The sequence below is a fragment of the Ambystoma mexicanum genome, chromosome 3p (genome assembly GCF_040938575.1).
Source record: "Ambystoma mexicanum isolate Mex_15411 chromosome 3p, UKY_AmexF1_1, whole genome shotgun sequence".
NCBI classification, from domain to species: domain Eukaryota; kingdom Metazoa; phylum Chordata; class Amphibia; order Caudata; family Ambystomatidae; genus Ambystoma; species Ambystoma mexicanum.
Window position 1 is genome coordinate 1,104,392,358 of NC_090925.1, and position 27,417 is coordinate 1,104,419,774.

The following is a 27,417-nucleotide window of genomic DNA, read 5'->3' on the forward strand; positions in this document are numbered from 1 at the left end:
GGGGATACATTGTATTAAGACATGTGCTCATACTTGATGGATTCCTTATTGCTGGATCCTTGCAGGTTATTTTATAACATATGGTAATTAAAAAAAAATGTTATTAAAAATGCTAGTACCTAGTTCATTATTTGTATTCGTTTTGTGAAGACAGGAATTAATGAATGAGTTTAGTACATGAAAAGTTCTCTCTTTTATCCATTATGTTTCTATGATGTTAGTATGTTTGCTATGACTGAAATATGAATAAAAACTAGAAAATGGCACCTCTGAGACGCCATTAATATGAAGTAAGAGGCAATCAAACGATCTCGGTAGCTTCTGTCGTCCCAAACTAATAAGGACCTTTCTGTGGACTTTTCGAAATGAATTACATTATGCAGTTTATTGCATGAGTGCAATAGTATTTTAAGTAAGCTGGGGTTCCCAAATGTACTTCCACAACTCTGCGTGTCTCCAAGTAAAAGAAACTCCTAATTATAACAAGATGTCAGCAAAGACGAAATGCCAGGAGCGAGCGAACTTTGAAAATAGTGTATTCTTCCATTGCAGCGAGGAAGGGGTAGGGTGGGACCTCCGAGGGCTGACTGTAACCCTTAGGGATTCTATGAGTCACAGGCTGCAGCTCTTCGTTTCCTTCCCTCTGCTGTTTACTGGAGTCCCAGTGACAGCGGAGGGGAAGGAGGGGCTCTGCCCTTACCTTTACCAAGATGGCTTCTCAGGCTTCCGGCGAAGCGAAGAGTGCCGAACTGAAGTCATCGCCCAGCCCCTTCAACTCTCTGCAGCAAGATGGCCGGTGGCGAGAGACAGGCCGGAGGGTGAGCGCAGACTGAGGGGAGAAGTGACTGACTGCCGGAGAGGTTACCGCACCAGGGGAGGGGCAGCTCAAACCCACCCAAGTCCCAGCCCCGCTGGGGCCTGGGAAGGAAGCAGTACCCTCCTGTCACCAGTTTCGTTGCTTGACGTTTTTATAACTATCCGTATGTCCGCGTTAAGAGCAGCAGTTTTCTAAAGGTAAGCCGGGCTTTGACAGCTGTCACTGGAGGCTGTCACTGATAGCAGCAGCTGCTATTAGGAGAGCAAGTTTACTGCCACCCCAACTTCTCTTCTAAGTAGCGGTGGGTAGGGGTGGGCTAAATGTCCCCCAACGTCCCCACCCCCGCCCTCCTCGCCCCAAACACACACACACACGCACACGCGCGCACAACAGTCACATATTCACGCTGTTTACAGCTTTTCTCAATGCGGCTTGGCAGATTTGAAGACCTGTCCTTTCATTTCAACGGGGAAACAAAACATGTGCTCGTTTTGACTCGCTGTCTTATCATTCCCCATATATGTTTCTCCCGCCCTGTCATTTATATGCTACTTTTTAGCCTTGTACTTTCGTTTCTCCCGTTTTCCCTTTTGCTTTTCGTACTTTGCCCTCCCCGCACTATTATTAACAGTGACTATTTAATATCTTTCTTTCGGCAAATTCCTTCTTTTTGTCCTTTTGTGTCTTTTTCTGTAAACTCCACCACTTGAGTACACTCAAGCGGGAGACGTTTGCGCCAACAAGAGAGAGGTTTACTTTTTCTCATTGGCTTGTATTGAAACAACGTGCCTTTTAGAGGGAGAAACTTAAAACATGCTGTAACATATCCACACTTTGGAATCAAACAACCCAGTCTCCTTCCACAATAGGGAGAGTCGGTTGGTATACGGAAGACCCAGAACTCAAAAACACCCATCGTTTTTCGCAGCTAACCCTTCGTCAATAAATATCAAATGACAACTGTACTCAGTGTTGGAGGATATGTGGAAAATAACTGGACGTGCGTGGAGTTATCAGCCTCTCCCACATCCTCTTAGCTGGTCTATATGATCCTATATCCCTTCGTTGCCATGTCTATACAAACACTCCATACACTTTCTTGGGACAGTCAGTGACTTGTCATTGTTTTGCGGGGGTGGGGCCGGGGGGAGTTCGGATTACCTAAACACTTCGCAGACGTGTGTGTTTGGGGAGTGGCAACTCCAAGACTGCCCGTCTTGGTTTCTTGCGTTATTCCGACATTTTATTTTAAATCCATACTATAAATATCACCTTACAGCATACTAAATGCACATGCATGTTGTTGGCAGGAATTGCCGATTCTCTCTCCTATATGTCTCTCACTTGGGACCCAAATGTACTGTTAACAAATGCACATTTCCTAGATCATGGACCTAAAGCACTGTTATGTTCATAGAGTCTACCTGCCAGTCATATCAGTTGATTCTTGGGATTGAAGCCCAGCTCTGTTTTTCGGAATCCACTGTGCAAACAATTTTGTTTACGGAGTGAGTTTTATACCTCCACTACACGCAGAAGCACTTTATGCGTTGTTCTGTTTAATTATCGAGGTTGAGTTTAGTAATGTTGCGCTCAATCTCTTTGAAAGATTTTTCAGGGCGCTTTTTATTATTTGACCCCATTTTAGATTGGGAAGTTATTATGCTAGCCTAAACAAGTGCCCAGCCTGTGTGTTGTGTACCCTGTATGAAGAAATCAGCCATTTAATTTCCTACTAAGTCTGTATTCGATATTTATGCTGTTGTCGGTTATCTTGGAGTTTGTTTACATTGACAATGCCCATCTTTGCCGCAGTGTTTTGGGGACAGACATGAGCGTACCCTCATTCTGAAAATCACACGTTCAGTCACATACAGACCTACTGCAGTTGTGGGTAACCGGACCCCTGTAAATCAAATAGGGGAAAAGAAAAAAAAAACGACATCGGTCACTTGGTTTAAACCTTTTAATTTTTGCATGAATACCATTAATGACGTTAGCTCTCACTGCGGCCAAATGTTGGTAGGGTGGCTCAGCGGGTTTGCGCGCACGTAGCGGAAAGGTGTGTTATGATGCCACTGCAGCCAGAAGTTGGTAGGGTGGCTCAGCGGGCTTATGCGCACGTCGCGGAAAGCCGTGTTATGTTGCAAGTTTGAGCCGCGGCAGGCCCAACTCGGCCTTTCATCCATAGGCGGCCACTGTGTAGAGTAATATAAACTACCAGCTCAAAGGTTGCGTCAACAAGTGTTTGTATAAAAAGCATGTTACTGCTGCAAATTCAGCACTACAATAGATATCAATCGATTCGTTATATTTTAGTTGGGCCGTTGTACATTTACATTGTACGAATGATGCTGCAAAAACGAGGGTAATAAGCACGAAGTAGCTCGCCCTAGAGTAGTTGGCCTGGAGGTGTGCGTGCAGCATGGGTGCTGGGGCAAAAACACTTGCAGAGTCGCATCCAACGTCTTTACAGTGTACGTGGCCGGTTTTTATGCACAGGGCTTACATCTGCGTGCACACATTGGCAAATTACGAAACTGAATCAAGGGAGTCACGTCATATGTCCGAGATCAGACTGTTTAGTCAAGTAGGGACATCGGGATTAGAAATGTAGACAATTCTGTCACATCCATTAGGTACCCCAACCCCTCCTTTTTGAAAAGAGCTGACACAACTCACACGCGCGCACATTTGCCTTCAGTGATCAGGAACATGGTTTTGTCGACGTGTATTCCCGATTCCTCCAAAAAGAGAATGAAAAATTCGTTCACCGATTATTGTTGTGTTTGGGCTATTAGAAGAATTGAGGAAACCCAGGTGGGGCGGTATTTCCCCTTTTGTAATGGCTTGGCAGGCGAAGAACGATGGTCTGGAGGGTTGCCCAGAGCAATGCCAGAGGTCAAGATTTATTCTAAACCTTCCAGCCATCAACTCTTTTGTTTTGCTAGGGGTGGTATTTACTTACATGGATCCGAGCTAAAATGTAGCGTTGCAATCTGGTCAGACATGTCATTTTGTTTAAGGGAGGCGATGTTTGTAACTGTCACTTAAAAGCGTAGTGCGTACATTTCAAACGATGCTAGCCGAGAGCTTGGTGTATAGGCCCAAAAGCCTGAATTACATTTAAGGAGGAACTGATTGCCATTTGCCACACGTTTCCTCTTTATTATTGTCCCGCTCTTCTCAGTGGGCCAAAGACCAAACCGAACTCGATCTAGTCTCCCGAATTTCCATGCTCGCTCCTTGATTCCGATATCCAAACCTTCCAGAAATTAATAGTCTCTGACAGCCCACTTGAACGTTTCAGTCCCTGAACTCGACGCAGCTCCTTGGTTAGTTGGCATTACTTCCTGTTCTGGTTTGCATCAAACATCTTCCTGAGATTGACAGGCTTCTGTCAAATCTCCCCGTAAAGCATCATCTGTAGCACACATCTCTCTGGAGCAATTTGGGCTACTGAGAATGCAAAACGCATTCTGCGCGTTCTGCATTATGCAGGGGCTCCTCTACTGGTGAATACTTGAAGTTGCTTTCACAAACTTGATGCATTGAACTCCACGACCCTGCTAGCCCTGGGGATCCTTCCAGTGGAGCAGTTCTACTAATTACGTTTTGATACCTGATATTCGGTTCACTGGCATTGATGTGGCTTAGAAGCGCTTCATAGGGACTGTGGCCATCAGCAGACGTAGGGAACATGCATCCATATTAGTTAATTTGCATGTAATATCGGAGTCATCAGCCCTGGTGGAGCGGAGTAGCAGTAAGGTGAAGACATGCCCCTGGAAAGAACCAACAAAGACCAGGTACAATACACTTCTGCCAACAGTTTTGAGCCAAAGTTAACCCCTAGTGATCTACAGAACCACCCAATACCAAAATCACTTTTAAAGTTAATTGCTCAGTGTGAGGGGTCAGAAATGTGAGACGCATAAACAGGTATAGATTTCTCACAATCTTTCAATTTTTATTAAATAAAAAGGGGTGAGACAAACGCATATCTTTCAATACCTAGCAAGGATGTGTCTACCTAACAAACTAAGACTAAAGAAAAATGTCATAGTGCCCACAAAGTGTACGCCCCTCACACTAACATACACAACACACTTATGCAAGGGTTGTTTGACTGTCTAAAATCCCGATAAATAATTCAAACTCAAAAGTTTTGACCAGTAATCCTTGTGACCAGGGTTGGGTTCCCTTCCACTGGATCAATTCAGGAATATTTGGAACAAAGTTCAGTTTCAAGAACGTTCTGTGCAATAACAAAGTTCCATACAATGCAACATGCACATTCTTTTTCATCCAATATCGTTTCACTTGGCAAAGTGATTATCTCTCTTCCAAAGGCTTGCTCACTAATCAAACAAGTATTTTCCTTCCAAATAACCCCTTCTTGGTAAAACAAGTCTTCTTCACCAAACATAAATTCACAAATCAAAATGAAAGTGTTCTTACACGTGCTAATACATCATACTTCTTCTTCAAAAGAAATACTTTAGTGAGGGTTGTTCAACAGTCACTTCTGAAATGCAACAGTTTATCAAGACAAGTTGAAGCAGTCAACACTTTTTTTCCACCACAACCTTTTACCACAACCACAGTACTTTAAATCGTCTTCTTCTTCCTGATACTTGCCTGACGGGACCAACTACAATTGGTCCTTTTCCTGGTATACTCGCCTGCCAGGATAAAACTCCTACTACTACAATTTGTACTCTATGGTAATGTTTGTTCTAAACTCTCCACACTAGAACCATAAATGAGGATATTTAAACCAACAACTGCTTCTCTTGATAGTCTTTTGGCTCTTAACATAATGTGTTACATTTCTTCCCAAATTGATATACCACAAAAGGACAATGGTTCTCTTGCTTGTCTTTTGGCTTTAGGCACATCAGGTTACAGTTCTCTCGCCCTTGGTCTCTTATACAAGAAGCAATTTGCTCACGCAGCCTTGGTTCTCTGGCCGTGCAACCTCTTGGTTGCTGGCAATGCTGGTTACAATGGTCTCTCACGTGACATCTCTTTCTGGGAGAGTTTTACCCAATGTTCCTTTGTATCACTCTTCTCTGGCTTTAGCAAGGTGGGTTACAATGGTGCGCTATTGGCGCCCAGTTCGCCTTAATTCAATGGTTCAGTATTCAAAATGATTGTCACCTTGCAGTCTCCTTCAGAGCGCCCCGGGGTCGCCTGCTTCAGGCCAATTCAATGTATGCCTTGACATCTCTGTCTGACTCGCTGGTGTTGCTGTGGGCTCCTTTTGGTCTGCAGTCTTGTGCGCCAACCTTCAACGGAGCCCTAGTAGCTCCACACACTTCTCAATTCACTGCTGGAGCATTTCATGGCGTGTCGGGAGCTTCTTTCCCACACGGCGTGGCTTGCTGCAGTACCGCTTCCTGCTGCGTGTCTTCTGCATGGCCCCCATTGTTCCGACCTCTTCCACATCTCCTACACAGCGTCCTGCTGCTGCCAATACGCCTACATCAGCTTCGGCTTCTCCCTGCTGCTGCTCTTGCACCTGAAATTCCTTTTAAGTTTGTAAATGTCATGCTCAGGTGCTTTCTATTTAAACAACTAGACCGCTTATCACACTTCATGAACTCTGAGCCCCTCTTCCTTGTCTCAGTATCATGAGCATTATGGGACTTGAAGTCCATAATATTCTTGTTTTTTTTTAGGTTACAATTGTCAGTTTCACAATAAGCCATTAAGGTTTTAGAAACTTAGGGGAATTTAGAGATGTCTCCCACTCCCCTCGACATGAGTACCCTCCCATTTGATCCTCACGCATAATAGCACACCCAGGGTCAGGATCAGGTAGTGGCTGCCTTTCCCTGGCCACACGAGAAGAGACCCATGTCAGAGTTTCTGGTATGATCTCACTAGATTCATCACATCAGTAACTGAGAGGAAAAATGTCAAATTATAGCTGGTGTTTTATAGACCTAACCTCTCTGTCCTTCCATAACTCTAGCCTTAGTGGGACACAAATAGCTCTCCAGTTTTCCCCTGAAAGAGCTTCCACGTCGAGGCATCAATCACCTTCACAAGAGGACCATATTTATTAGCAAGTCTCCTAAAGGGATAAATCAGGAGCTTGAAACGCACAAAAGCTACCAGCTCTGTATCATTGAAGCAAGGGATAGATGGTGAAGGCATTGTGTCATCCCCCTAAAGGAAGGCAGCTTTGTGGAATACAAAAGGGAGGGGAAACCTACACCTTACAGGGAGGGTGCATCTCGAACTGTTTGATACAGTTGATGCCAAGTACATAGTGATGACACCTGAGCTGTGCTCTCTGAGAGTCTACCACAGTCCATCATCCCCCAGGGAGTGTAAGTCAAACTCACTCCTGACCCTCTCCATCTTAACTGTATTCTCATCCAAGGTATGTTTAAGCAGACAAAATAGATCAACCGCTAACCCACGAGGAATAGGATCATCTAGTTGGTTGTCACATCATGAGAGTTCCTCCTTTTCAAAGCATTGTTTCAGGGTAAAAGGGTTAGTGCTACTGCTGATAACCAAAGTGTCGGCTGCTTCTGGAAGTGCCCTTGGGTGACCAATGTACAGCATTTGGTGGAAGCTGGCGACAGATGTTGTAAAGTTAGGGAGAGCAATTGGTGAAACAGCCTTGAATCCTAGTTTCACCCTTATCTGTCCAACTTGGAGTGTAACCCCCGCCCCACTCCAGAGATGACGGACATGTAGCATGCCTGCAACCTTAGTTAACGCTGGGATCTGTGTAGCATCCTGGACATAAAGCCATATTGGTAACTGCAGCAGGAAATTCTGCAGAAGCACAACAGGTGCCATCCTGCTGGCACTACATTCACAAACTGCTCCTGCGCTACCTGTTCATGAAGTCACATAGAGCATATTCCGGCCCATGTGTATTGTAATACACAAAGCCCTTCAGACTTCACACGATGCAGCTGTCACCATTTTGTGAATACTATGTCTCCTAGGTGCTCGCTCAGTAGTGCATGTTCTCCATTGTGGCATTTTCATAAATCCGCCACTGGTCTTTTCGTCATTGTTAGGCAGCAGATGGACCTTCCCCTCTACGCTGTTCATCCGGGCTGCCTCCGCTAGCAGAGTATTGGAGGACTGCGGCCTCTGATTCAATGTCAATGTTCCACAGTTGCCACTTCCTGTGGCATGCACTAAGGCCAATGGCCCACAAGTCCTTGGTGCAATATACATCTTCGCGGTGGGGTCCAACCTGCGACTTATCCCAAGCCACCAGATTTCAAGTCCAAAAGGAAATTCTAAGTTAGATTACCAGATGTAGATGATCTGGTCCCCCCAAAGCCCACTACATACAATGCACACTTTGAAGGGGAACCAGCAGACTCTCAGAGTTCCTGTCTTTAAGACAGAAAAAAAACGGTGGATTGTTGGTAACAGGGAGGCTTTATACCTCCCGAAGCCAATAAAGTCAGGTTACCAACATGGGGTTAAGGGTTCTCAGATTGGAGGTAGGACACCTCAATGCATAAGAACTGGGTCGAGGAAGAGGGTTGTGGGCGTGAAGTACCTGCTGCGTTGAACCTGCAGATCCCACTTGATATTCACAGAAGTAAAGCCCAGACACCCTTACTTCTTGCTTGGGTGGACACAATAAGTACAAATGCGTTGTTCAATGCTGTACCAGCTCTTATTGTGATTTGGTTCTTGTTGTTGGAGTGCTAAGTTCCGCATTCTCTGTAGTTGTACTTACAGTGGTTCAAGAGACCCTTGGTGGTAGTGCTGCCAGAGTAACCAAGATAAGCTGATGCAGCCTGAATTGTGCCACTTATATGGTTCTCTGCTGCCCTCGGTGGGAACAGTGTCATTACTGCTTGAGTAAGCAACTTTTAAGTCTTGTTTATAACAAAGAGAAAGAAGAGTACAGTAAGCTGGCACTTTGGAAACAACAAAATAACCAAGTCATATGCTTGAGTCCTGACCACCTCTTAAACTAGAGCTATAACTGCTTAATGGAGAAACTCCCTCATGCAATTTTTATTTTTATTTTGTATATACTTTGTATCATATTCTTTATTTCCTTTTCACCTCACAGGGTCTCATGGAACGGCCATCCACCCATATATATGAAGTCTAACCCTGCATGCCACATTTGAACCCATTTTGACAAAAGCTGAAAACCCCGACTTGCATTTTCAAGCAATCGCGTTTTTGCCCTTTTTCTTTCTCTTTGAAGTTTTATTGTAGGCGACATTTGTCTTCTTTGCTCCAGTCCAATTAGGCACCATATGTCAATACAAATGTGGGAAGTATTAGGCAGGCTCGTGTTATGGAATATTTCGGGGCGCAAACGCATTCAGTGCCCCACCCGAAAAAATAAATAAGTCCTTGAATCTTTGATCTTCCACCACCTTTTGTCGTGGTCAGCAACATAGGCTGCTAAGGCAGCAATCGAAAAAAGCACTGGTACACTCTTCAAGTCTGCACTTCCCCCAGCCCCCCCTTATCCTTGCTGGAATCATACTAAACAAGTGCCATTAAAGGCAACACTAGCAGCCCATGATGAGAGTCCTAGGTTCTAGCTTACATACAGGACACATTTTAACAATAGAAGCCAAAAGGAAGGTATGCAGTCCATGGTATATCTGCATGTCACAGATGCCTAGCTGTATGATACAGGTGCGCAGTCCTTATCACATACACAGAAGACCTACTAGTAGCCTCCCAGAATGCACAAGTGCTCAGGCATGGATACAGAAGACAGGTTGGAAGCATTGGGGAATACCATACCATAGACAGTGGATATAGACCAGAAGGTTCTCGTATCCGCACACAGACTGAGATTAGAAGAGGGCCATCGTTTTCAAGTGGTTTTGCCATGAGTGAGCAAAGAAATGAAATACTTTGTGGTGTGCAATATATCAAAGGTCATTATTATATATAAAGCAACACGATCGCCTGCCAGAGCTGCTTTGTTGCAGAAATCACTCGATTTGAGACACCCGTGCTCACCAGAAATCCAGTACTTGCCGGAGTCCCTGTCTCTGCCATGCACGCACCAAGGAAAAAGCTGTTAATCCAGCCTAGGAACAGAGCGCTTAAAAGTGGCAAACGTGAGTTGGCACTACCTGCTCTATTGTCATACAACCATTCCTAATAAAAAAAACTATAGCCATAGATATGGGTATGAAAATACTCAATAGGGCAACTATCATAAATAGAAAAACCTCAAGTGACGCATAACTACCCTCCACTCGGTCCATCTTTTCTACTTTCAAGCTCTTTACACAAGATCCTAACTGAGATTCTAAATGATGCCTGGACATCTACATGTAGCTGAGAGGGCAGCAAAGGTGAGGCTTATCGGCACTCTTTGTTCTGCCACATTATAGTCACTTTAACCATGAGGGAGGCTTTTGTGAAGAGCGTCTACTGATCTAAATCACTCTTGGGGCTGACAATTTAGAAACATTTAGGGACTGGCAATTTTGACAGGTTAGTCACTTTGAGATTAAACGAGTTGGTAAGGATCACACACTTTGGTCCAATTATGAGGCTGAGGCTTCACCACCTTGTTTCCCAAGTGTTGTCGCACATCAAGGTGCAATTGTTTGTGAATGTTAACTAAGAAAAGAGGACATAAGTATTGACTGCCACAGTCCACACCCTGCCTAGTCAGAGAAAATGCATATGTATATATACATATACATACATACAGAGCATCGTAAAAGTGATTGTTTCAACCCTTCGAGAAACATAACCTGGACCCCAGTACTTCACTTTGGTTGAAATTTGGTGAACCCAGTTTGGATAAAGTATGTACTTGGACTTTCAGATTCATGTCTATAAAGCAGTTTGACTTGCTGTTTGTTCCTGTAGAGCATTCATCCAATCAGGTGTGTGCCAGAATTGTACAAGTGAACTTTAAGCACATTGGGATTGGATGAATGCTCCTGTGCCTCACTCAGCACTGCTTCTTGTCCCTCCTCTTCTTCCCTGCCCCATACCTTGAAAAAAGCCCACATCTATGTCACTGATGCCTCTCTCCAATTTTTCCTCCTTAATTAAAGAAAGGTATTGTGACATAGGTCGGCTACCGACTGAGCTGGTTTTATTAACCACATTAAAATAAAAAAGAAGAAAAAAAAGAGCATGCAGAAGGAGCTGCACCACAGAATACTAGTGCCACTTTCTTTTTTCGGTGGGATGTCATTGGTGGGCAACCAAACTTCAGTTCCCCACCACTGCCTACTACTACTCAGATAGCACAGCGAATTGAACGCTCTTCCCTGTAATCTGTGGCCAGCCGGTTGTGGCAGGTTTGAATCCCAGCAAGGTCAACTAAGCCTTTCATCCTTCCGAGGTCGATAAATGGATTACCGCTATGTGGGATAATCATGTCATCTGTTATTTTGGCGCTCTGAAACCTATATAAGAAATTGATATTATTATTATTGGTATGTACGTGGGCACTGCATGTTCCACCTATTCTTTTTTCTTTAGCCTGTCCATGATCATTTTCGATGGCCCATTCTCCACCGGACAGGATACAAACTAGGTTTAAAAGTGTATGCATGCTTCAAATGTTATGCGTTTTTGTGTATGTGATGTTGTAGATGCCAAGAATTTGTGTGTGCGTATGAGGGAGTGTGTATGCACTTGAATGCTTGTGCATATTTGTGTGTGTGTGTGTGTGTGTGTGTAAGACTCTGTGCACGTGTGTGTGTAAGTGAGATGGGGAAAAATGGTGGGGGAGTATGGCTACTTCATGAGATATGTACAGAGGAAAGACCTGCATTTATTGGGTGACCAGCATCGTGACAGTGGCAATATCAGCATATATTGAGCATGCTGTATCAAGAATCTGCATCTTCCCAACTATCTCTCTTCCTCCACTCCTTTCTCCTCCCCCACTTCCTTCTCTCGACGGGATCTCTGTAACTTTAACCTCTCTCTCTTCCTAGACACCTGCTCTTCCTCCCTCCCCCTCTCTCTCTTATTTCTCCCCTCTCTCGGCTAATGATGCTTTATCCTCTTTGCCCTCCTCTATCTCCTCCAACGTTGACCTACTTCACCTTCTCTCCTCTTTCCACCCTACCAGCAAACCCTCTGAGCCCTGGCTTTTGTCCCAACTACTGTCTATGCGCCGCCTCCTCTGTTGCATTGAGCGACGTTGGCTCAAATTCTGCTCGCCTGCTAATCAAGCCTCCTTCTTCTCTTACCACTCTCTCTATGACTCCTGCCTCAGCTCAGTTAAACGCTCCTTCTACTCTAACATCCTCCAGTCCCAATCATCTCACCCATGTCGCATCTTTCAGACCCTATCTCGCCTTCTCTCCCCGCCTACCCATGACCATTCTACTATCTCTCCTTTCTCTCCTTCTGACTTTGCTAACTTCTTTTCATCCAAAATACTCACGCTGTGGCAAAACAGTCTTTGCTCTCCTTACTCCCCTCTCTTAACCCTCCTACATCTTACATGTCTAATTTTTCCCCTGTTAATCCTTCCAACATTTCCCTTCTCTTGTCCGTAACTCACCCTACTGCTGCCCCCTCTGACCCACTCCCCATCCCTCGTATTTCCTAAATCTACCCTCTTCTTATTCCTTTCCTCACCTCCTTCAACATCTGTCTCTCCTCTGCCTCCTTCCCTTCCCCCTTCAAACACGCTACTACCATCCCCATACTGAAAAAAAACCTCTGCTAACCCTCTACTTGCCTCCAATCTCCCTTCTTCTTTTCCTTTCCAAGCTTCTTGAATGCTTAGTCTACTCTCAACTCTCAGCTTTTGCTTCCAATCTTCTCACCTTTTCTCAATCTGGATTCAGCCCTAAGCACTCCACTGAAATTACCCTCACCTCTGTTCATCAACTCCCTCCTTAGCACTCGCTACACTAAGCAATCATCTGCCCTTGTGCTCCTCGACCTCTCTGCTGCCCTTGATACTGTTGATCACCCTTACTCCTCAACAATCTTTCTTCCTTTGGTTTTAAAGGCCTGTTCTTAATTGCTTCTCTTCCTACCTCTCCCCCCCGTTCTTTCGCTGTCTCTTGGTTTGGTCGCTCCTCCCCTACTCTCCCCTTGGACTTCGGTGTACCCCAAGGCTATGTACTGGGCCCTTTCCTTTTCTCTCTTTACACTGCCCTTCTTGCCCCCATCATCTCTTCTTTCGGTATCTCTCACCATTTCTATGCTGATGACACCCAGCTATTTCTATCTTTCTCATCTTTCACATCTGACATCCACCATAATCTTTATTCCTGTCTCTCTGCCATCAAAAACGGGTTGTCTTCCCACTTCCTCTCCCTCAACACTGATAAGACTGAAATCTTATTCTTTCCCTCCACCTCGCCTTCCCCTCCTTTCATTCCCCCCCTATCTCCCCATCTCTGACCACGCTCGTAATCCTGGCCTCCACCTTGACTCCTCCTTTTCCTTTACCCACCATATTTCTCTTACCTCGCGTGCCTGTCGCCACCACCTCTTCAATATTCACAAAATCTGTTCCTCTCTCACCTTCCATGCCACCAAACTCTTAATCTCTTTCATCATCTTCTCTCACCTTTTCTACTGCTCCATTCTCCTCCTTGGTCTCCCTGCCTCCCATCTTGCTCCTGTGAAATCCCTCTATCACTCTGCCATCCGCACACGTTGCCTTCTCTCTCCTCATGACTCAATTTCTTCTTCGCTCTCTCATCTTGGCTGGCTTCCTTTCCACACTCAACTTAAATTTAACTTCTTTTGTCTCGTCTTGAAATCTCTTCATGATCTCGCGCAGGGGTGTTGCTAGGGGGGGGCTAAGGGGGCTACAGCCCCTGATCTTTTGGTTGTAGCCCCTGATAGAATCTCAGGAGCTACAGCCAAAAGACTAGATAGCCCCCAGTCCCAATACTTCCAACATCAGCTTAGCCCCGGGTCTTTTCCAGTCCTAGCAACTCCCCTGATCTCGCCCCTCCCTACCTTTCCTCTCTCCTCTCATTCTACTCTCCCTCACGCCCACTCCGATCTGCTGATCTCTTCCTTATTACTGTTTCTCCGCCTCCTTGTGCCCCTTCCCGTTTCCGATCCTTTCAGCTTCTTGACCCCCCTACACTGGAACTGTCTCCCTCTCTCTATTAGCTCCCTTTCCTCATACCCCTTCTTTCGCTCCTCCTTAAAATCTCACCTTCTTCATTCCCTGTCTTCTTAACCCTTCTCTTCTCTCTTACCCTTCCTCTGTTCAGTTGCTCTTTTATTATCCTAGGCAAAATGTTTTATATATTGTTTTGATGGTTTGTCTCATGTTTTGTATTTAAGCTTCCACTTATTCGATGTATCCAGTTGTTGTAATGTAAAGCACTTTGGAGGAAAGCGCTCTATACATTTAATAAATACAAATCCAAGAAAATGGTTCACAGTATGACTGCTGCTATGTATTGTAGGCACAACATGAATGTGATTTACAATTGGAATGCTGTCATCTACGTTGAGGACCACATCATCAAAGTGATTTACAGTGACAATGCCTGCAAATACTGTGGGTTTAGCATCATGAAAGATTTTCAATGAGAATGCGGCCATATTTTGTGTGTTTAACATCTTTAAAGGGATCCACAGTGACATTGCCTGCATATATTGTGGGCACATAATCAAGTGATTTCTTGTGGCAATATTGGCACATGCATTGAACACAGGTTCAGGAATGTTATTTTGCTTTGGTATTGTGGGTTAATATTGTGTATGCACCATCGTGAAAGTGATTGATCCTGGCATTTCTGGCATATATTGTGGGCAACACATTAAAGTGATGTACACTATGAATGCTGGCATATATTGTGGTTGTTATATTATAGGGTAGTTTATAGAGAGCAACAATCACCTAAGAGGTATCTCAGCTATATTCAGGAGTTGAGTTAAAGGACCAGTGACAACCAAAGTACTATGACCTTGTCATAGATTAAAGAGATGAGTTTTACATCTTTTCCTAACAGAGAATTTGGGTATCCAGGCATTGTATTGAATACATAGTATCGAATGCAAAAGCATCGAAAAAATATGCAGCGAAAAAAATGTTTGTAGGTTAAAAAAAAATATTATTTTTTACTATAATGGGTTTGAAGGGGTAAAAAAAACGGGGCTTGGGGGACCCCCCATTTAAAAAAAAAATAATTTTTCGATGCATTTTTTTCCGATGGTTTTGCATTCGATGCTTTTGCATTTGATGCAATCACTAGGAACCGATAATTTGTTAGATTCACTCTGTAAGTCGGAGGGTAGGGAACTCCAAAGTCTGATGGCCAGAACCTGGAAGGAGCGACCATCCGCTCTCCCTTTCCTACATTCTGGCATGTTCAGTCTTCTGTCCAGCCGTAGTCTAATAGAATCCAACCTGGCAATGGTGTTAAGTTTTATTGCAGTGGGGTATTGCGGACATGTGAAGACTATACACATACTTTTAAAGATAATTCAATTTTTCACTGTCAACAAGTGTAGACCGAATCACAGGAGAGCTGTGCCGCTGCTTCTTAAGTTTCATTAAAAGCCTTGCAGCCATGTTTTGTACTTTTTGAAGCCTGGCAATGGCATAGTTTGGTAAACCCAGATAAATAGCATTATTAAAATCCAGGCGTGAGCAGCGTTTCATACAAACACTTGATGATAAATGGCGAAATAAGGAAAATGTTTCTTTTAGTTTCACGACAAAATACCAGGATATTGTAACTGCTCTAACTTGTGCATCCAGAGTTAAGTTTGTGTCAATAATGATGCCCAGATTCTCTGAACCTGGGCTGGGACAATGTCCAAAGGATTCAGGCCAGCAGGCTGCGGTCCACGTGTTATTTTTATTTTTTTAATGATCAAAATGTCTGTCTTGTAGGGTTTCATTTTCAAATAGTCCATATCAATCCATGACTTAATTGGCATTTGTCAGTTCTTGATCTTGCCAGATAGGTGCCTATTGTTCTCTACAAGGTACACCGGGATCCAAGGTACACCAGGATCTGGGTATCATCCTCGTTGTGAAAATAGGTCACTTCAGTCTGTTTGGAGAACTTGCATTAATGGTTGAATATACAGATTGAACAGTAGAGGGGATAACACAGATCCCTGAGGAACTCCAGAGTCCAGTGTTTATGAGGATGAGAAAAACTGACCAAACTGAATCTTCTGGGAGCGTTCTTGTAAGAAGGATTTGATCCATTTCCACATGATACCCTGGATGCCATGTTCGACACCCTCTCCAGCAGAATTCGATGGTCGGCTATCAAAAGCCTCCAACAAGTCAAAAGGATTAAAGCCCATGTTCCATTCTTATCGCCCTTAAACCTGAGATGATCCAAAACAACCAGTTCTGTAATACACATGGGTCTAAAACCGAGCTGAGATTTATCAAGCAAATGTCCTGCCTCAACAGCATTTTGAATTTGAGAAACGGCCACCTTTTCCAGATGTTTGTAGAGGAAGGGTAGATGTGAGAAAGGGATATAGTTCGACAACTCGGAGGGCTCCAAAGAAGGTTTCTTCAGGAATGACTTAATGAGAGTTTCTAGACTGAGGGGACAACTCCAAAGGATAATGAAGCTATCTGCAAAGACTGGGCTTATTTCCTCTGCTATTTCTGGAGGTGCAGGGTCCAGAGGAAAACCAGAACTTTTTGCAGAGGCAAGAAGGTGGGAAATACTGTGATGACCTAATTCCGTAACCTCCGTCATGATGATATTGGGTGTGGACTTGTTGACCGCAGTAGTACATTGTAACACGTTATTAGCTGAGTTTGAGAGCCAGTTCTGCTTTGATTATTTTTTTTTCTTCTGTTTTCCCAATAAAATGTGTGACTGGTTGCTCCGCAAGGGACTGTGTAAGAGTGATAGATGGGTCACGTGTGTCCTTGCGTAGCTCTTTAACTACCTCAATGATCTGCTTCGAGGTGTTGGGGGCCATGTCAATTCTGTGACAGAAAAAAACTTTTTTTGGTTTAATTATTTCCTTTTTGTAATCTGATTGAAGTTGCTTACGTGAGAAGAGGTCATGTTCACTATCCGAGCATTGCCATTTACTTTCTAGATTTCTAACCTTCCATCAAACGAAGTTGAGCTCAGATGTAAACCATTTTTGTTGCTGTGGTCAGGCATAGTTTAGACTGCATAAAGTAAGGGGCCTAAAATGTCAATTGAGACTACAATGTACTTACTGTTCCAGATTTCCGAATAAATAGTTTGAATCCTTACTCTCAGTTTGCGGTTTTGTGTCTGGTTGGTGGACAATCAGATCCGAGACCAATTGTTTAGTGACCCTGCTCCAATTACGTGAGCGTACTCATAGAATATGTGAAGTCAATGTACACAGAATCGGAGGCTATGGGATTTGAAAAGCTATCCCGTAGTGGTCGGTTCAGGATAACATTAATGGTGAGGAGACCAATATTTTTGATGGATGAACCATCATGAAAGTGATTTTCAATGGCGATGCTGGAATATGTTGTAGACACAGGCATTAGGAACATGTTGTAAACTGCCTCGGTGTACTGTTGGTGACCTGGTAATTACTGATTTTATTTATGTGTAAATTTAGAGAACTGTTTGTAAATTGTACAGCTTTTTATCCAATGTTTTTCAAATTAGGAGTATAATGCACCATTGCAACCCCTTATTTTAAAGTTTATCAGGGGAAACATCCTGAATCCCCTACACCATTTAGGGGTCCTCGTTACCCTCAGTACCCTGGCACAAATTTATGCCTCTCCCGTGAAATTTTGAAACCTCCAACACTGACCTTGAATCCCTTATCTGGTGCCTATGAAAAGGATGTTGTCACCATCAACTCAATATATGGATTGATTCAAGCTTGGATGGTTAAAAATGGACTTGCCTAAAATGACAAAGAAACTGAGTTAATGATTATTGGGACCAGTAATACCAGACTACCAATACCTACAAATTGCTGACTGCAAGATAGAGGTGCAAAAGAAAGTCAAAACACTGGGAGTGTATTTAGATCAAACATTCAATATGGGAGCCCAGGTAAATAACCTTGTCTCTTCCTCGGCCTATTATCCTAAACTGTTATCATAAATTCAACCTTTTCTCTCTAAGAAGAGTTGCAAAGCAGTGGCCAGGACGGCCATAAATTCCAAAATTGCTTAATGCAGCAGCTTCCTTTTGGGCATCAGCAAAGAAGACTTTTCTAGACACCAGCTGATTCACAAAATAGTGCTAAAAGAATTATTGAAGGATTCAAGAGAAGAGATTGTGACTCTGAAACACGGAAGAAGTTGCACTGGTTGCCAATTGGAGTGAGAATTAGTTCTACCTATTGGGGATAACACATACATGCTTGATGGCAACCAGCCCGGAATATCTAAGGGAAACCTTAGAAACAAAACCAGTTTGGAGAACACAAAGATCCAATGATCAGAACCTCTTGACCATTCCAAACTCATATTAGTGAGAAATAATGCTTTCTGTACAGCCGCTCTTAGGGCTTGGAATTCCATTCCACCGGATTTGCGTGAAACAATTTAACAAAAGCAATTCAGAAATAATCTGAAAACCTTCCTGTTTAGGTGAGCCCTGAGGCGATCCCTGTGAGAATTAAACCCCTGGGGAACACAGGTTGTCTCATGAATAATGTTTTTTTGTGTCCATGTCAGTTTGCCTGCCCTGCGCCTTCATGCCCCCATGCCATAGTGCGCATTATAAATCTATTAACATAGCACAACATTTTTAGGGGGTAATTCATGGATTATTTGCGCCGAAAAAAACAGGATTTGTGTACCATTCTGCCCGCAAATCCCCATTTGTTAAACAGGGATTTGCGGGCAGAATGGGGTACAAATCCCGTTTTTTTTTTCGGCGCAAATAATCCATGAATGACCTACCGCCTTAATGTTGAAGCCACTCATCCTGCTGGCACCAAAAACTGCCCTTCCAGTTTGTGGGGAGGATATGACTGTGTCAACTGCATACATCATAAGACACGGCTCCTGGCAGAATGAGCACCTGAAATGGCATCTACAATCCTCTCCCACATAAGCTGAAATTGTGGAAATGGGGATGACGTGCCGCTGCTAAAAGAGCTTGATGTATCGTGTCATGATCCGGTCATTCGTTTAGTTAGTGTATGTGCTATTACTCTCATACCCATGCGTGCCATGTTGGGAATGCTCACATGTCCTGGCTCCTGCATGGGAAACGGTGGGATCACCTGACATGGTGTTGCGGTGCTTGCACTGCTCTCCTCACATTCCCTATCTTGATATTCAAATTCACCTATCTTGATATCCTCATTAATTTGTCCACCACTCACACTCATCCTTTGATACATGGTTATTCTGTAATCCATTCTTCCATAAGACACTTATGCCTGTAACCATTGATACATCCTCACACTATAACATACCCTTAAACTTTCAGTCATCATCCATCATCTAAATCTCTTATGCGCCTCTCCAGCACCATACCCAGTTCGTTCATCTGTCCTCACAATCATTCATTTGCACATCCTCCCTCGTTCTCCTTCACCAATCCTCAAATTGGTATTCATTCATCCACTCTTGCACCCTCTCTCCACTCTGCATTATATCCCCAACATATCCCCACACCCAAAATGTGTGTGTGAATGAATAAAAAAAATATTTTCACCACACCACAGACTATTCTGTTGGCTTTTTCAATGATTGTTTTTTTTTTAAATTTGGTTTTATTAGGTTTTAAGAAAAAGAAACAATTTTCTCGCATTCGAGAGTAAGTAAACAATGAGTGTTCATACATACATATTTGTACGTCAAAATATTGTCAGAGAAGCAAACAAAGAGGAAGTGAACAACAAAAGAACATAAAAATATTGTACCTGTGGGGACCCTAGCATAGTATCATACATTCACAGGTCGATCTGGTGACTAATTTTGACAGAGCACAACGAGTTACTTCTCTCGCTCACGTTTCATCAATTTCCCCCCCTCCTCAGCCCACCCCCCAGGCTGGGTCTATAACTCCTAGATTAGTGCATGTCCGTGCGTATATTCCAATTTTAATGTGTCTACGGGTTCTGTACTTGATATTTTACTCCATTTTATTAGGGATCTCCTTTGTTGGGGGGCGCTCTTGCGTCTCCAGTTCAGTTTCTTTGGTCTTACTCTGTGACGTCTAATCATGTATTTCTGGGATTTAAGAGGGTGCCATTACTCTACCGTCGGGGCGCATAATTCAAACTAAGCTTGGGCGGTGTCTGCCCCATTCACTACCTCAGGTGCGTATTTATCCAGGAAGTCTGCCCATAGGGTATCGCATTGAGACGATTTACCATGCAAGGATGCCGTTATTTTCTCCATAGTGCACATATTCATTGTCACATTAACCCATTCTATTTCGGAAGGGGCCGTGTGGGATTTCCATTTTATTGTTAGGAGTGCTCGAGCGGCAAGCAACAGATGCGGGGCCAGGCCCTGTACTTTTCTCCATTCATCCTCATCTCTTTCAAACCCAAAGAGTAGGTAAGGGTCTGCAAGTCTCTGGATGCCATCTATGGCCCTGATCCATCCAAGGACTTCGTCCCAGGAAACCCTAATTCATGGACATTCCCACCACATGTGCCAATAATCCGCAATTATTCCACATTCACGGCAGCACAAGGGGCTAGTTGTTTGATACATTCTGGATAGCCTGCTTGGATCATATTGCCACCTGTGTAAGAGCTTAACAGCATGCATTTTATATTGAGAGGATATTGAAGTTTTGAATGTTGCGCGGCACATTTTATCCCATGTATCCCCATCTATGTCTGTCCTCAGGTCCCTCTCCCATCTTACCCTGAGATGTTCTGTATTTCCTTTTCCCGCCTCTATTAATGTCTTGTACATGATGGAAATCAGGCCTTTCATGTTTGCTCTGGAATCGAGTAGTTTCTCAAAGGGGGTGAGTTCTCTACTCAATTTCTCCTTCCATTCCTGTTTGGTCAAAACTCGTTTTATCTGTTAATAGTGGAATGTGGACAATACTCCTATTCCTAGCGCTTTTGTTAGCTCTGGCAGTGTTATGAAGGATTCGCTCCGTACCAGCTGACGCACCCTCTCCAACCCCACCTCCTACCAAGTCTGGAATCTCTCAACGTTGGGGATATGATTATTTATGCCCGGGGACCATAAGTGGGTTAGGGGTGACGGCCATGTGGTGATCTTTTTCGTCTCTGTGCCCTCTTCCCATATGTCCCAGATAGTTGCCAGTATCGGATGCACCTTTGTTTTAGCCCGTATTCTCTTTCTTGGGGCCCACAACCACTCTGACACCATTGCCGGGTGGAAGTAATGGTTATCCATTGCAATCCATTGTGGTTCGCTCTGGTTTCGTAAATGGGGGATTAGCACTCGTAACTGGGCTGCCTTATAATATTGTTTGAGGTCCGGGAGGCCTACCCACCCTTTTCCTTGGGTAGTGTCAAAGTGTTATATGCTATCCTTGCCTTCTTCCCTTGCCACAGGAAATGTAGGATTGCCCTCTTAACCTCTAGAAAGTAGCTCTCTGGAATGTGAATGGGTAGCATTTGAAAGGGGTATAGGAATCTGGGGAGCCAGACCATTTTTATTGCGTTAAGGTGCCCCAACCAGGATATTGTTAATTTGTTCCATCTAACAAGGTCTGCATGGAAGTTTTCAAGGAGTTTAGGGAAGTTGGCTTCGTATAGGGTTTCTATGCTCTTTGTAATTCGTATCCCTAGATATTTCGACTCATTGTGCTCGATGCATAAGCCAAGAGGGGAATATTTGATTTCATTTTCCTCCACAGACCCTTTCAGAGGGAACAGAATTGATTTAGTGCGATTGATCTTAAAACCGGAAATGCGCCTATATTCTTCGAGGAGGAACATGGCTCTTGGGACGGACGTCTCCGGATTGGTCAGATGTAGGTGTATGTCGTCAGCATAAAGTGACACTTTGTACTCTGCCTGTCCTAAGTGGATTCCCTCTATCTGTGTGTCGCCTCTCATCTTTTGTGCGAGTGGTTCAAGTGAGAGGGCAAACAGAATAGCTGACAGTGGGCATCCCTGCCTGGTACCTCGCTTTAGTTCAAACCACCTGGAATATTCTCCGTTGACGGATGCCAACGCTCTAGGTTGTATATACTGCCTGGATTCCCCTTATAAACCTGGGTCCTATACCGTTCTTGCGCAGGAGGTACATTAAAAAGTCCCAGTTGACCCTGTCAAAAGCTTTTTCTGCATCGATGGAGAGCAAGGTTGGGTCTCCCACCATGTTTGCAGAGGCATGTATTGGTGTAGTGTCTTGCGCATAGTGTCGGCTCCTTGCCGGCCTAGTATGAAGCCTACTGGATCGGGGTGGACAAGATGGGGCATATGTGATTCAATTCAGCAGCAAGGACTCTTGTGTAGCTTTTTGCGTCTACATTTAACAAAGATATGGGGCGATACGATCCACATTTTTTGGGGTCCTTTCCCTCCTTCGGAATCACCGTGATAAGGGCCCTAGCAAAGGAGTCAGGTGGTTTGCCTGTTTCCAGGATTTCGTTAAATAGCTCGACCAAGAAAGGGGTACGTTGGGCACTAAATGACTTGTAAAAACCAGCCGTATATCCATCCTCTCCTGGGGATTTACCTAGGATCAATCTTTTTATCGCATTTTGTATTTCTTCCCCCGTTATGGGGGTTTCCAGGCAGGCTGACTCTGCCGAGGTTATTTTGGGCATTGCTATGTTGTTTAAATATGACTCAATGTCGTGCGAGTTCGGGACTGTCTCTGGGGTGTACAGCGCTTCATAGAAGTCTGCGAATGCTTCAGGGATAGTAGTTTTGCTAACATCTGTGCCGGGCCCCCCGTCCACTATCTCTCGGACCCTGCGTTCTGCTCGTTGTTCCCTCAATCTGGCCGCTAATAATGCGTCTGCTTTATCCCCTTTCTCATAGAACCTTTGTTTTAATAGCAGTAGTTTGCGGGTGATTTGCTCATGCTCTAGAAGGCGGAGCTCCTCTCTTTTCTTCCTTGCCTCATCTATCCTACTCTGGTCTGGGATGTCCCCCTCTTTCGCCTCTTTATCAAGCCGGTGGATTTCCTCTCTAATTCTTTTTTCAATCGGTGTTCTCTCTCTTTTTTTCCGAGCGCCCTCTCTTATAAGGATACCTCTCCAAGTTGCTTTCCCCGCATCCCAAACACCTTGCTTGGTGACCTCACCTGTGTTATTAATTCTAAAATATTCAGTAATTTCGGTTTCCAACCCCGTCTGAAAGACAGGGTCTTTCCACAGAGTTTCGTTACACCTCCATTTTCCATTTTTACGCGATAGATGCTCCCATTGGACATCGATGGTGACCATAGCATGGTCAGACCATGTGATTGGGGTAATCTCTGAGTGTGTTGAGTGATTGTGGACTTCTTTGATGAGGTAAATGTAATCAATGCGATTAAAGGTATTGTGTGGGGGTGAAAAGAACGTATAGGCTTTCTCATTGGGGTGCATTTGTCTCCATACATCAACCATACCATACAGATTCATCATTTCGGCAAAACTAGTGTTTGCCTGTCTGGTAGTGTCTTGTGGTGTGGGGCTTGTGGTTTTGTGGTCTAGTGTGGGGTGGGCCCATATGTTGAAAGCCCCTCCCAAGATGACATGGCCAGAGGATTCCAACATGATTTTGGGGATTGTTTTGGCGAGAAATCTCATCTGGTTCACATTGGGGGCGTAAATTGTGGCAATTGTGATAGGCACGTTTCCAATGGTTCCCGTCACTAGTAAAGCGTGACCCTCCATGTCTGACCAGGTCTTGGCAATATTGAAATTGATTCCTTTCCTAATGAGAATTCCCACACCCCCCCTTCCTCAATGGGACTGAGCCCCATAATTCCATTCCACTTTGTGTTCCCAATACGGGCCTCTCATCACCTTTCATGTACTTGGTCTCCTGTCAGAGGAGGATATCAATTTTGGTGCCACGAAATTCTCTATAGACCAGTGATCTCTTGGTCGGTGAGTTAAGACCCTTGACATTGAGCGTTCCCACCCTTATGGAGCCCCTGCTTTGGGATTCAGCGGCGGCCATCTTTAAATAGTCCGAGATTATGCACATCAATCATTTGTGTCCGCCGACTTGTTCTAATTTCAAGTAGCCACGTGACATTTTTGTGGATTCGGTATTCTGCACTAGTCCATTCTTCAGTTTTCCCCTTAGCCCGTGTTCCCCTCCCTGTCGCCTTCCCCACTCCCTCCATGTGGTGGCTTTCGACCGGTTTCAGTTGACGGAACTGTCCCGGCACCGAACCACTAGTGGGGACCGTTACCTCACGGTCCCTGTACAAAAAATAATACAACAAATTACTAGTTGAGCCCCTGACTTTCCCTCTTTGGTATCATCTTGGAGTTCTAGTTCGAGCATCAGTCATTGCAATCTTACCTCAGACAATGTACATGCTCATCATTATCAAGCGACATATATGTCAAACATTCCATGATTATTGAAATTTAGTCGCCCCCATCTGTTGATACGTTGCCTCTACGATATTTCCTCCAACCTTTCACCCTTTTACGCCTTGGGCCATGGGTATGCCATGCCCTCCCTTCTCTTGGAGATTCCTGTCGATCTTCTCCATGGTCCTGTGTTCCAAGCAAATCCGATATGCATGTTTTAATATCTTCTTCTGAGTTCAGTCCGATCCTTGTGCCTTCATGTTCAAAGGGGAGGGAGAAGGGGTATCCCCATCTGTATCGGGTATCTCGTTCTTTCAGCCACTGTGTGAGGGGTCTACACATTTTCCTGAGAGCTAAGGTCAGGGAGGAGAGATCCTGATATATTGTTATTTGCGCTCCCCCTAGGGTGATGGTGCCTCCACTCATCGCTTTCTCAAGGACTCTGGTCTTATCTTGATAGCGGTGGAACCGCGCAAGTACTGACCTCGGGCCCCCATGCGGGCCACCTGCTCTATGGATGCGTTCCGTTTTGGGCTCATCAATGTCGTCATCTGTTACGAGAAGTTTGATAATATTGTGAAGCGTTGTATTAAGGTCTGCCTCCGTCTCCCCCTCCTGCTCTGGGATTCCGAAAATGCGAAGGTTGTTCCTTCTCTCCCGATTTTCCAAATCGTCCATCTTAAGCTTGATCTCCTCTTCTCTCTCCTCCAGACTCGTTATTCTGTGAGCCAATTGTGTCTCTAAAGTGTCTATTGAGGCTTGGTTGTTTTCCACTCCTTCAACCCTGTCTTCTATTTTATCCAGCCGTTGCGTGAACTTGTCAATTTTGCCGCCAATACTGGCACTCATATTTTTTATTTCAGTCAGTAGCACCGCCATGTCCCCTTTGGTGGCAGCAGTTTCGGCACCCGGAGTCGGTGTGGAAGCCATCTTGGGGTCGGTAGAGTGGGAAGCAGTCGGGTTGTAAGCGTAGGTGGCTAGCTTCTGTTTCGCATTCATACACCTGGTTCAAGGCACCCGATGCCGCTTCTCAAGTTTGGGGTTGAGGTGGCACGACCACCAGGAGAGTATGTGAGGAGGCACATGCCCCAGGTTTGGGGGCCCAACCCTCAGTCCTGGTGAAGTTGTTCGCCCATGTCCTGGGCTGTTCCCCTCTTGTTGTCCGCCATGAAATATGTGTCACTGGGTGAGGAGCGCTAATGACTGGGTCACAGGGAGCGTTCGCCCTCTTGGTTTCTCCAAATTTGGTCTCTATCTGTCTTCTGAGTTTCCCAAGATCTGAGGGTGTCGCTCTCTGTAGGTGGATTCAGCTTGGTTCCATGCGTATATGAGTGTATTACAGTCTTTACTTTCGTTCAATGCATCCCATCTTTTACTTCCAACTAATACGCAAGGTTCACAGAATGCCTACGGCTTATCTTATGTCCCCTGCCGTATATACCATGCGTTTTCGCTTGCGAGGCCTCTGTTATAGTATGATATCCTTTATGTTGATTGGGGGTGCTTGTGAAATCCCCCCTTCCGGGTCCGCTCACCCGGCGAGAGAGGGGTCTCTCTTGCTCCATGTAGCTGGCGCGGGGGCGTGGTCACTCGGCCCTCGCAACCGCTCTGGTAGTATTGTTCTCGCCTGGGGTCGAATGCCAATTCTCACAATGGGCCCGGTTGGACGTGGCTGACTCTCCGTGCGGAGCGCCGGGTGTGTTTAAGCGGCGCCGCTATGGGCTGCGATGAGGCTGAGCGGGCCGGGGCAGTGTAGCATTTCAGTCCGGGGGTGGATTCAACTCACTGCGTAGAGGCGCCGTGTTGTGTTTGATGTTGGTTGCTTGTGATCACCTTTTCAAATCGGTTGTGACGGTTCCGATCGATGTTCCCTCTCCACAACGTTTCTCAGCCTCCCTCCAGGCCGTTCCTATCCCTGTTCCAGTTTCCAGTCGCCTCCGTAGTCTTCTGGAGTTCACGTGCGTTGCGCAGTTAAGCCGGCGATCGGAACCTTCAACGTTTCTCCACAAATACCTGCACGATTTTCGCCGGACTTTTTTTCATGTCATGGTAGACGTCCTCTCCCACACCATTCCGTCAAGGATACTTAAGGGGGGGGTCCCAAGTGGGGGCTCAATCCACTTTTCTGGGACCTCGGGACGGAGCTCACATGAAGGAGTTGTTCATCCGGGCTCCCCTGGTGGCCAACCCAATGATTGTTTTTTTAAACTTATTTGTTTAGGGAGGAGTGACTAGTAATGCTCCGCAAAAGCCAGCAGAATATGGGACAATACTCTAATAGGTGCCTGAGAAAACAAGTTGAGGAGGTGGAGTTTGAGTGCAGATTTAAAGGCGCAAATGGTAGTACTGTTTTTGATATGTAGGTGTACTACATTACATTCGATGAGGGGTGAGAAGGGAGAAGAAGTGAAAGCGAGAGGATGCACAGGAAGAAGGGTGGGAACAGGGAGATTTAGGAGGGAGTTTGAGCAGAGGTTGCCTGGTGGAGAGTAGCAAGAGGTAGTGTTGGCTAGGTAAGCGGGGGCTAGGCCGTGTTTGGGCTTGAAAACAAGCAGTAGGAATTTGAACCAGGATAATGTTCTAATATAGAGCCACCCATTATGGGATGAAAAGTGGGGAAAGAGCAGGGTAGATTCTAGAGGTGCATGTAGCAAGAACTTTGTCATGTGGTAGAATGAGCAGTGGTGGGAAAGGAGGAGGCAACACAGTGATCAAGGGAACTTAGTACACAAGTTAATATGAGGGTTTTGGCATAGTGGTAGGGGGAAGAGAGGGCAGGTTATCCCAATATTAAGCAGACTTATCCTACTTATTGTAGAGGTTGCAGTGATGTGGAGATTAAGGTCCCTGTCAGAGATCCCCATGGTCGGTTGCCCTGAGAGATGGATAGAGCAAGCCACGGGTGGCCGGATGTGTGAAAGAAGATGGGAGAGAATTGGAGGCTGAGTGGAGTAGATGACTTCAGTCTTTGAGAAGTTCAGCATGAAATTAATTAAAGTGTCCCCTCTTCTGGGCGCTGACCCCTGTTCCTCATGGTATGGGGGTGATAGTTTTTCACCCCCTGGAGCTCCAGGTTTGTAACCAAAAACAGTTCCGATATCGGGGCCTTGGAGGTTGTGTCTCCTGATCCAGAGGGTCTGAAAGGTTTTCAAACAACACAAAGTTTTGTTGCACGTATTTCTTGGGTGATGGTTTCACCCCTGGGTCCCCCACTTCTGGGCGTAGACCCCTCTT

At 44.9% G+C, this 27,417-nt stretch overlaps 1 protein-coding gene across 1 annotated transcript in view; it reads left to right on the forward strand.

Annotated features, from left to right (window-relative positions):
- The first annotated feature begins 731 nt into the window (after positions 1-731).
- The window catches only part of NR3C1 (nuclear receptor subfamily 3 group C member 1), a 656,238-nt gene continuing 629,552 nt past the window's right edge, over positions 732-27,417 (forward strand). Inside the window, exon 1 of the mRNA XM_069652458.1 lies at positions 732-1,014. The gene's annotated coding sequence lies outside the window, so the exon portion shown is untranslated. The remainder of the gene's footprint in view (positions 1,015-27,417) is intronic.